The following is a 12,262-nucleotide window of genomic DNA, read 5'->3' as shown; positions in this document are numbered from 1 at the left end:
CTTTACTTGTACAATTAAATGACATTTATCAATGGCATGTTCTATGGAGCACCAAAACAAAATCATGTTTTCCCTCGGATGCAATTTTTTAGGCTAAATAAAATCGTCTTTTGCTTTAAGAAAATTTATTTTAAAAAATTATCACATCACAATAGTCTTTGAGACTTTGACAAGTATGTAAAATACCTAAGTGATGGATTTAAAAATAACCTGTGAACTTTTATGTAAATGTTTTTATTCTTAAATTGTTTTTCAATTTCAGTAAATATTTCGAAACATATTTCCTATTCTAGTAGTCTGAGCAGTGGAAATCTCTTTTACCGAAATCACTTCTATATTATTGTTTGGAATTATACGAATGGATTTTCTTTAATTACTCAAAAAGTATAATTTACTATATATGATAAAACATTTGTAAAGTGGGAGTACTGATACAGTTATTTACAATTTCGAAAATAAGTTTGTAATTTAAAAATGAGACCATTGCGTCATATTCTATCAGGTGCCTTTGAAAGGTCACCGAATATCATACCATGCTTTTTGTTCTTCGTCAATACCGTGTACGATAGTACGACTCGCATGATACGTTTCTAATAATTCATAAACGGTAAAATATCCTGGTCGGAATTCGGCTTCATATCGATGAAATAAATCATTACTATGAAAATAATTATGTAATTTTTTTGAAAACGATTATCACCATGATTTTACTAATGCATGACAACAGCAAGACATGCCTCTATAATTAGATACTATCGATGGGTCTTCCATTACAAAAAGAGCAATGACATGTGCCATATTCCTAAAAGATAAGAACATATCTTCTGACAATGACCTATTGAATAGCATGGAAGGAACGGTGCATTCAGTTGATTTCAACATCTCGTGACTATTACAATCTGGGTCAATAGCTTTTTTGACTACAAGTATTGTGATGATATCTACTACTTCTTGTTCATCAATAAAAATGTTACTTAGAGAGCCACTACTTAAACTGTACGTATTTGATGTGAAGCACGCATTCAAAGCTTCCATTTTGTCAATATCAGAATACATTGTTATCATCAATTTGCATTGGATATATTTCATTTGATAATTTCTTATCAAATCAGTTTTTCATCACCCTTCAATATAACTCACTGTTGCCTTCCTTTGCTTGAATTCGTCTAAGTAGGTTTCAATGCTATCGTAATAATTGAATATCGCATGATATTTCCATATTATTATGCGAAATTTTCTATAAGCGGACCAATCAGAGTCGTCTTTCGTTTATAATGAAAAGGTGAAGATAACGAACAGTGATCAATTTCATAATTTCCATAAGGAATACAAAATTAAGAGCTGGGTACGCACGCACGACCCCCACCCCCTGGACACACCAGTGGATGGGATCAGGTGCCGAGGAGGAGTAAATATCTCTCTTCAACCGGTTACGGCCCACCGTGAACTCTATATCTTGATCAGGTAAATAGAGTAACCCGTAATCAAAATCAGTAATAATGCTTTGTTGCAAAGTCGATTTCTCATTCTGATGAGTTTTTTCACATGTATCATCGAGTCATGCCATGGATTTTCTCGCGGACAAACTATTATGGCTTGTTTAGGTATACATTCACGAACACAAGAAAGATTTTCGGATCTGAAATTTTCTGTTGCCAATTCTAAAGTATCTGCTCCGTTGGTGATACTCACCCAGTTACAATTTTCGATTGATAAAGTCATTGATTTTCATAAACACATACTGTACGAGTGTATGCGCGATTGTAATTTATATTCGAAATAAGCGAGATGATCGCTAATCGAGGATTCTATTCTCAACCGCTTCACACGATTGAATGTCTGTAGAGTTCAGTATTGGGTCAAGCAGTACTCGATTCCGTGTAGCGTCAGTTATATTGTTTACTAAATTGTGTATGGAAACAATTTCACGGACATTGTGTGATAGTGGAGCATTAAGGAAATGTACATCTAAATCGTCTTCTATGTTTATTTTGTCAGATTATATGTAAACTTTATCTAAACTCCATGAGAGTTTGGTCCAAAAAGGGCTGTCGAAATGCGGAGGTCTCTAGACACAGCAAAAATCATAATTACAGGTGCAGTTTTCTATTTCAATCCATATACATTCAAGATCGGTGGACTCAAATTATGGGCGTCTTATAGCGCGTATTTCATTTGACATATACATCAAGACATAGGGCTCACGGTGGGTGTGACCGGTCGACAGGGGATGCTTACTCCTAGACACCTGATCACACCACTGGTATGTCCAGGGGTCCGTGTTTGCCCGACTCTTTATTATGTATTCCTTGCGGGAGTTACGATTTCCATCACTGATCGTTATCTTTGCCTATCATAACACCGCCTACAAAACAATTTCTGTATTTACGGATTATATCATTAAATTCATCAATAAGTAAGCCATCGTTGCTCACGGAATTATCTAGATGGGTTTCAGTAAAACATAAACTATCGAAGTCATGAACAAGAAAATTTAAATGACCTGATTGGTGATTGATGCTTACGATATTCATATGCAAAATGTCAAGGACATTTTCAATAGTAGGACCCGGATTCATTTCTATATCGCTGCCAACTAACAAAAGGAAATGTGAAACAAAAAATGAAAGTAAGACTTGATAAACACAGATCTAAGCTTAATGCATTTCAGACAGTGAGTGAGTAGTTCTAAAATATGTGCGAGGAAATGCACAAGACATGTAAATGGCAACACAAACGATGCTGGTTTTTCGTAAATACCCCGCCTGATGAGTAGAAAAAACCGATTGAATCCCAGTATTGTCCACTTGAGTCACCCATTATTTAGTTTGTGGTACACATATAATTTGAAAATAAATGGCTGCAGACATTAAAAATGTCTACTGCTAAGGGTTTAACTACTAGTACATGCATTTCTAAAGATTTGAAATATATTAATTTGGTCGCATGACAAAATGCACATGAGGTTTGAATATAAGTATTAAGCGAAAGGGTATGGAAGAAAAGAGAGAGACAAAAACACAAATAGTACAAGAGATCAAATGAGTACGTCCTGTACTACCATGGTAGTAATACAATTTAAGAATTTAAGATTATAAAGTAACTGAATACATGCAAATAACTGGAAAACAATTGCAAATAGTCATATAATAACGCAAGTGAGTATGCACACAACACTTAAAGAAATAATATTTGAATGATGCAAGTAAATTTGAACGGAGGATAATTGTTCCTCAAATAGATAAAGGGGAGTAGGACAGTGCGTACAAGGGAGTTGAGTTTCCTCATTCATTAAATGATTTCAGCTTCTCCGTCGTCAACTTCCCATATTTGTGTAGCAATATTCCATTATCACCTACATATGGTGTTTTATATATCTCAACTGATTCGATATGCAAGAGCTTGTTCTGGGTATAGTCAGTTTTTAAATCGAGGTAAGCTACTAACAAACAAGTTGATGGTACAGGGATTTCAACAGTCTCGATTGAAGTCAGCATTTCTCAAAGTCTATGGTCGTTATAACGATCTAGTTCGTCAATACAACTTCGCATTGGGTCAAATGCTGTCTGACGTGTTTCATACCGATTGTTAAGCCGTTCTTGGCACACTGATTTTGACTGCGGATAACTCCGTTTACCTGATCAGGATATAGGGCTCACGGCGGGTGTGACCGGTCAACAGGGGATGCTTACTCCTCCTAGGCACCTGATCCCACCTCTGGTGTGTCCAGGGATCCGTGTTTCCCCAACTATCTATTTTGTATTGCTTGTAGGAGTTATGAGATTGATCACTGTTCGTTATCTTCACCTTGCATTGAGGAAAAGATATGCATGGTGATGAAAAGAAAAAGAAGCATATATACAGAATAAAGAATGCATGCATGTAAATGATTGTATACAGGCGGTTGAAGTGAACAAGAAACTGCATGTGGGATATAATCAAATAATAAAAAAAATGACATAATAAACTTCAAAGTAAGTAGTGTTCAGAACAGTTTAAATGATGGAAATTAAGGAATATTTCCAAAAAATGGCAGATAACATGCACTTTGTCAGATTTGTCACGTACACGGATTTTATCGTTAGTTGATCAGGTGGGAATGTTTAGTAAGGTCCTCGTTAAAGAAGACAGTCCTCGTTTCGCGATTGTTTTTCAACTTGTGGTAACTTTTCACCAAGCGGAAATTTTACGTCGACACTTTGAAGCCTGGTTATGAACTGGCGTAGACCTGCATTACGCTTGTTCGGATTATCGACTTTGTGTGAGTTTATGATTTCGTCTGAGTGCGACTCTTCTTTCCTGTTATGTCCAGGATAAGTGAGGCAGTATCCTCGCCCTGCTTTTCAGCTACTACCGTGGCGCAAACTCCGACCACACTGTTCCATCTCGTCAATTTGTTGGAACAGTTTATAGTTTTCCGTTTCTAAATGTTGATGAAACTTCTCCTTCAAGGGTTGAAACACCAAAGTTTACTTCGATCGACACAAGTGTCGTCGTGCAGCGACTGCTTTACAGATGTCGCTATTCTAAAGACGTCCTCATCCGATATAACTACCTGGCGAGAAGTAAATATGTATTTAGTGTTGCTTGCTGGCCAAAGGTTGGGTTTTCATACGGTATACTCGCGAAACGGCATAGATTCATCAACAGGAATGATAGGGAGTTGCACGACAACGTTATCATCATTTTTATCCATTGTTGGACAGTGTGGGCTTGATTTGTTTTCTCTGTGTTCTGTAGGGGTCCGTACAACGTCTGAGAATGATGGCAATAAATCACTCAAAATCCTTTTGTTTTTGTTGTTATCACCCATGATGTTAGTACATGTTGAAGTTAGATTAAAATCTTTCTTCAAGTTTACAAATATTTTAGGTACTTCTACTGGAGAATCGAAGGACCTGTATCTGTCAGCATCGTTTCATCTCCTGAGCCCCACGATAAAAATGAATAAATGTATGGACAAGACAAAGAAATTGTGTTTTCATGGATACCCGGTTCATCGAAGGACCCCGGAGGGCCCCCGCGGAGTCTAAAGGTTTCCGGAACCCCTGTCATCTGGAGTCTAAATGTTTCCGGATCCCTGACATCCGGTGTTGGAAGGTTTCCGGTGACCTTTGATTCCGGAGTCGGAAGGTTCCGGAATTTTCATGGCAATACCATGAATCACATATCAACCCCTCTCATCACTTTACTATCTGAATGTGTATTTGATTAACAGTCCTAGCAGATATTAAATCTGACTTTATAATGAATAATTCGTCAATGAGATAAATGTGAGTCTACAAAAAAACCCACTAAAATGTATTTGTTATGGAAATAAACTAAAATTTGAAATTTTGAAATACGCATTACTTTCATCATAATGGCTTGTGCAAAATTTCATGGTCTCGTGTAAAGTTTCATATGTAGTTTAATATCTAGTTGAAATATGACACTGGGTTTGATCATGCGTAAGTAAATGTGAATTTGATACACAGGATCACATCCCTCATATTATCCTTCTCATTTCTCTACCAACTTAAATGTTTTCACAGTCGTACCAGGTATTAGGTATGACTTTATAAAGAATAATTCATAATTGAAATACGTGTGAGTTGAAGAAAAAAAAATCACACAGAAAAGTAACTTCTGTAATTATCACATTTTCTTGTTCACAGAGTTTTCAACGTGTAGAAATTCCCCAAATATTTAGGTATAAGAAATAATGTCATGATTCATTTTGAAGCAGTTTTGGTGTTTTCAATATTCCTATGAACATGACACAATTTTGAATAAAAACAATATAATAATGTCATTGTTCGTTGGGTGAAATGCTGTTTTGTTATCATCATTTTTATTTGTTCTGGATTACCCTAGCCCGTATCAATCGACAAGGTGATAGTTGTTTTTCACGGTCTTGATTCTCTTTTGTTGAAGGGATGGAAATATGAAGAATAAAAAGTTGAAAAAAAGAGATTTATTCTCATAATGACAACATAGTTGCAACATATACATGCAATTTTGGATGTTTGCTTTTACAAGGATTAAATTATTACACTTGGAGAAAAAACAAAATTCCTAAAAGGACGACCTTCCATTTTATTGTAGAGTTATAATTTAATTGCCAAAATTGGAAGAACAAAGGGAATCTGATAAAATGGTAAAACTTTCTCTGCTTCCACACGTGAAAGACTTGGATGAACAACGCTCCGGATGAAGTTGACCCACAATATAGATTTTCTAATGACTTCATTGGATTTTCCCAGTATTTTTTTCTCTACGAACAAAACCCACACGCAATCTTTCAAAATGTTTTCCCAATGCATGTTTATCAAAAATACCTGATTTTTTTTTTAAAACCAATCGATCGGCTCTATGAAGTTTCCGGAACCTTCCGACTCCGGAATCAAAGGTCACCGGAAACCTTCGAACACCGGATGTCAGGGATCCGGAAACATTTAGACTCCAGATGGCAGGGGTTCCGGAAACCTTTAGACTCCGCAGGGGCCCTCCGGGGTCCTTCGATGAACCGGGTATCCATGAAAACACAATTTCTTTGTCTTGTCCATACATTTATTCATTTTTATCGTGGGGCTCAGGAGATGAAACGATGCTGACAGATACAGGTCCTTCGATTCTCCAGTAGAAGTACCTAAAATATTTGTAAACTTGAAGAAAGATTTTAATCTAACTTCAACATGTACTAACATCATGGGTGATAACAACAAAAACAAAAGGATTTTGAGTGATTTATTGCCATCATTCTCAGACGTTGTACGGACCCCTACAGAACACAGAGAAAACAAATCAAGCCCACACTGTCCAACAATGGATAAAAATGATGATAACGTTGTCGTGCAACTCCCTATCATTCCTGTTGATGAATCTATGCCGTTTCGCGAGTATACCGTATGAAAACCCAACCTTTGGCCAGCAAGCAACACTAAATACATATTTACTTCTCGCCAGGTAGTTATATCGGATGAGGACGTCTTTAGAATAGCGACATCTGTAAAGCAGTCGCTGCACGACGACACTTGTGTCGATCGAAGTAAACTTTGGTGTTTCAACCCTTGAAGGAGAAGTTTCATCAACATTTAGAAACGGAAAACTATAAACTGTTCCAACAAATTGACGAGATGGAACAGTGTGGTCGGAGTTTGCGCCACGGTAGTAGCTGAAAAGCAGGGCGAGGATACTGCCTCACTTATCCTGGACATAACAGGAAAGAAGAGTCGCACTCAGACGAAATCATAAACTCACACAAAGTCGATAATCCGAACAAGCGTAATGCAGGTCTACGCCAGTTCATAACCAGGCTTCAAAGTGTCGACGTAAAATTTCCGCTTGGTGAAAAGTTACCACAAGTTGAAAAACAATCGCGAAACGAGGACTGTCTTCTTTAACGAGGACCTTACTAAACATTCCCACCTGATCAACTAACGATAAAATCCGTGTACGTGACAAATCTGACAAAGTGCATGTTATCTGCCATTTTTTGGAAATATTCCTTAATTTCCATCATTTAAACTGTTCTGAACACTACTTACTTTGAAGTTTATTATGTCATTTTTTTTATTATTTGATTATATCCCACATGCAGTTTCTTGTTCACTTCAACCGCCTGTATACAATCATTTACATGCATGCATTCTTTATTCTGTATATATGCTTCTTTTTCTTTTCATCACCATGCATATCTTTTCCTCAATGCAAGGTGAAGATAACGAACAGTGATCAATCTCATAACTCCTACAAGCAATACAAAATAGATAGTTGGGGAAACACGGATCCCTGGACACACCAGAGGTGGGATCAGGTGCCTAGGAGGAGTAAGCATCCCCTGTTGACCGGTCACACCCGCCGTGAGCCCTATATCCTGATCAGGTAAACGGAGTTATCCGCAGTCAAAATCAGTGTGCCAAGAACGGCTTAACAATCGGTATGAAACACGTCAGACAGCATTTGACCCAATGCGAAGTTGTATTGACGAACTAGATCGTTATAACGACCATAGACTTTGAGAAATGCTGACTTCAATCGAGACTGTTGAAATCCCTGTACCATCAACTTGTTTGTCAGTAGCTTACCTCGATTTAAAAACTGACTATACCCAGAACAAGCTCTTGCATATCGAATCAGTTGAGATATATAAAACACCATATGTAGGTGATAATGGAATATTGCTACACAAATATGGGAAGTTGACGACGGAGAAGCTGAAATCATTTAATGAATGAGGAAACTCAACTCCCTTGTACGCACTGTCCTACTCCCCTTTATCTATTTGAGGAACAATTATCCTCCGTTCAAATTTACTTGCATCATTCAAATATTATTTCTTTAAGTGTTGTGTGCATACTCACTTGCGTTATTATATGACTATTTGCAATTGTTTTCCAGTTATTTGCATGTATTCAGTTACTTTATAATCTTAAATTCTTAAATTGTATTACTACCATGGTAGTACAGGACGTACTCATTTGATCTCTTGTACTATTTGTGTTTTTGTCTCTCTCTTTTCTTCCATACCCTTTCGCTTAATACTTATATTCAAACCTCATGTGCATTTTGTCATGCGACCAAATTAATATATTTCAAATCTTTAGAAATGCATGTACTAGTAGTTAAACCCTTAGCAGTAGACATTTTTAATGTCTGCAGCCATTTATTTTCAAATTATATGTGTACCACAAACTAAATAATGGGTGACTCAAGTGGACAATACTGGGATTCAATCGGTTTTTTCTACTCATCAGGCGGGGTATTTACGAAAAACCAGCATCGTTTGTGTTGCCATTTACATGTCTTGTGCATTTCCTCGCACATATTTTAGAACTACTCACTCACTGTCTGAAATGCATTAAGCTTAGATCTGTGTTTATCAAGTCTTACTTTCATTTTTTGTTTCACATTTCCTTTTGTTAGTTGGCAGCGATATAGAAATGAATCCGGGTCCTACTATTGAAAATGTCCTTGACATTTTGCATATGAATATCGTAAGCATCAATCACCAATCAGGTCATTTAAATTTTCTTGTTCATGACTTCGATAGTTTATGTTTTACTGAAACCCATCTAGATAATTCCGTGAGCAACGATGGCTTACTTATTGATGAATTTAATGATATAATCCGTAAATACAGAAATTGTTTTGTAGGCGGTGTTATGATAGGCAAAGATAACGATCAGTGATGGAAATCGTAACTCCCGCAAGGAATACATAATAAAGAGTCGGGCAAACACGGACCCCTGGACATACCAGTGGTGTGATCAGGTGTCTAGGAGTAAGCATCCCCTGTCGACCGGTCACACCCACCGTGAGCCCTATGTCTTGATGTATATGTCAAATGAAATACGCGCTATAAGACGCCCATAATTTGAGTCCACCGATCTTGAATGTATATGGATTGAAATAGAAAACTGCACCTGTAATTATGATTTTTGCTGTGTCTAGAGACCTCCGCATTTCGACAGCCCTTTTTGGACCAAACTCTCATGGAGTTTAGATAAAGTTTACATATAATCTGACAAAATAAACATAGAAGACGATTTAGATGTACATTTCCTTAATGCTCCACTATCACACAATGTCCGTGAAATTGTTTCCATACACAATTTAGTAAACAATATAACTGACGCTACACGGAATCGAGTACTGCTTGACCCAATACTGAACTCTACAGACATTCAATCGTGTGAAGCGGTTGAGAATAGAATCCTCGATTAGCGATCATCTCGCTTATTTCGAATATAAATTACAATCGCGCATACACTCGTACAGTATGTGTTTATGAAAATCAATGACTTTATCAATCGAAAATTGTAACTGGGTGAGTATCACCAACGGAGCAGATACTTTAGAATTGGCAACAGAAAATTTCAGATCCGAAAATCTTTCTTGTGTTCGTGAATGTATACCTAAACAAGCCATAATAGTTTGTCCGCGAGAAAATCCATGGCATGACTCGATGATACATGTGAAAAAACTCATCAGAATGAGAAATCGACTTTGCAACAAAGCATTATTACTGATTTTGATTACGGGTTACTCTATTTACCTGATCAAGATATAGAGTTCACGGTGGGCCGTAACCGGTTGAAGAGAGATATTTACTCCTCCTCGGCACCTGATCCCATCCACTGGTGTGTCCAGGGGGTGGGGGTCGTGCGTGCGTACCCAGCTCTTAATTTTGTATTCCTTATGGAAATTATGAAATTGATCACTGTTCGTTATCTTCACCTTTTCATTATAAACGAAAGACGACTCTGATTGGTCCGCTTATAGAAAATTTCGCATTTCGCTTAATAATATGGAAATATCATGCGATATTCAATTATTACGATAGCATTGAAACCTACTTAGACGAATTCAAGCAAAGGAAGGCAACAGTGAGTTATATTGAAGGGTGATGAAAAACTGATTTGATAAGAAATTATCAAATGAAATATATCCAATGCAAATTGATGATAACAATGTATTCTGATATTGACAAAATGGAAGCTTTGAATGCGTGCTTCACATCAAATACGTACAGTTTAAGTAGTGGCTCTCTAAGTAACATTTTTATTGATGAACAAGAAGTAGTAGATATCATCACAATACTTGTAGTCAAAAAAGCTATTGACCCAGATTGTAATAGTCACGAGATGTTGAAATCAACTGAATGCACCGTTCCTTCCATGCTATTCAATAGGTCATTGTCAGAAGATATGTTCTTATCTTTTAGGAATATGGCACATGTCATTGCTCTTTTTGTAATGGAAGACCCATCGATAGTATCTAATTATAGAGGCATGTCTTGCTGTTGTCATGCATTAGTAAAATCATGGTGATAATCGTTTTCAAAAAAATTACATAATTATTTTCATAGTAATGATTTATTTCATCGATATGAAGCCGAATTCCGACCAGGATATTTTACCGTTTATGAATTATTAGAAACGTATCATGCGAGTCGTACTATCGTACACGGTATTGACGAAGAACAAAAAGCATGGTATGATATTCGGTGACCTTTCAAAGGCACCTGATAGAATATGACGCAATGGTCTCATTTTTAAATTACAAACTTATTTTCGAAATTGTAAATAACTGTATCAGTACTCCCACTTTACAAATGTTTTATCATATATAGTAAATTATACTTTTTGAGTAATTAAAGAAAATCCATTCGTATAATTTCAAACAATAATATAGAAGTGATTTCGGTAAAAGAGATTTCCACTGCTCAGACTACTAGAATAGGAAATATGTTTCGAAATATTTACTGAAATTGAAAAACAATTTAAGAATAAAAACATTTACATAAAAGTTCACAGGTTATTTTTAAATCCATCACTTAGGTATTTTACATACTTGTCAAAGTCTCAAAGACTATTGTGATGTGATAATTTTTTAAAATAAATTTTCTTAAAGCAAAAGACGATTTTATTTAGCCTAAAAAATTGCATCCGAGGGAAAACATGATTTTGTTTTGGTGCTCCATAGAACATGCCATTGATAAATGTCATTTAATTGTACAAGTAAAGACTTGCAAGATTCGAATGAGTAAACCTAAAATACAATGAACGACATGCGAAAACAGACCTTTAAATTCTGCTCGACCCAGTAAATAATCAAACAAAAACAAGTTCAAACACGTCTTTAAAAAATGAACACGGGTATTTAAATATATCCATGCACCGTGAATTTTGACTCTTTCAGTCAAGTAATACATATGCGAGATATTCAATCATCTTTTTATTGTACCTGTACTGATGCAGTTGAAACGTAACTGTTCTCCCACTTAACCAAAATTTTAAATAGTAAATTTACCGTAATTTTATAAAGACCGTGTCAAGTGTTTCCGTATACCCTTATTCACTCGGAATTTCCCGACTCGGGTCCTTTGTTATTTGAAAATAATATCTCTATTGTTTATCCCCCCTCCCCTATACAATCCCTTTGATCTTCGATCCCATTCGTATACCCTTATTCACTCGGAATTTCCAGACTCGGGTCCTTTATTATTTGCAAACAATAGCTCTATTGTTTAGCCCCCCTATATGACCCCTTTGATCTTCGATCCATCGATCTTTTAAGTAGGTCAAGGATGCAATATGACCCTTTCTATTGTTCTCGAGAACAATAGAATATCTAAAAATAGATGAAAAAACCCAGGTAAACAATAGACCCGTAAAGTAGGTCACCGAAAACAATGGATGACGTCATCATTCTTTTGCTTATCCCCCCTATACAGATGTCTATACTATGGAGACTACAACATTACATGCTGTAACTA

Source organism: Ostrea edulis, chromosome 5, assembly GCF_947568905.1.
Source record: "Ostrea edulis chromosome 5, xbOstEdul1.1, whole genome shotgun sequence".
Taxonomy (NCBI): Eukaryota; Metazoa; Mollusca; class Bivalvia; order Ostreida; family Ostreidae; genus Ostrea; species Ostrea edulis.
This window is presented reverse-complemented; position numbering follows the sequence as displayed.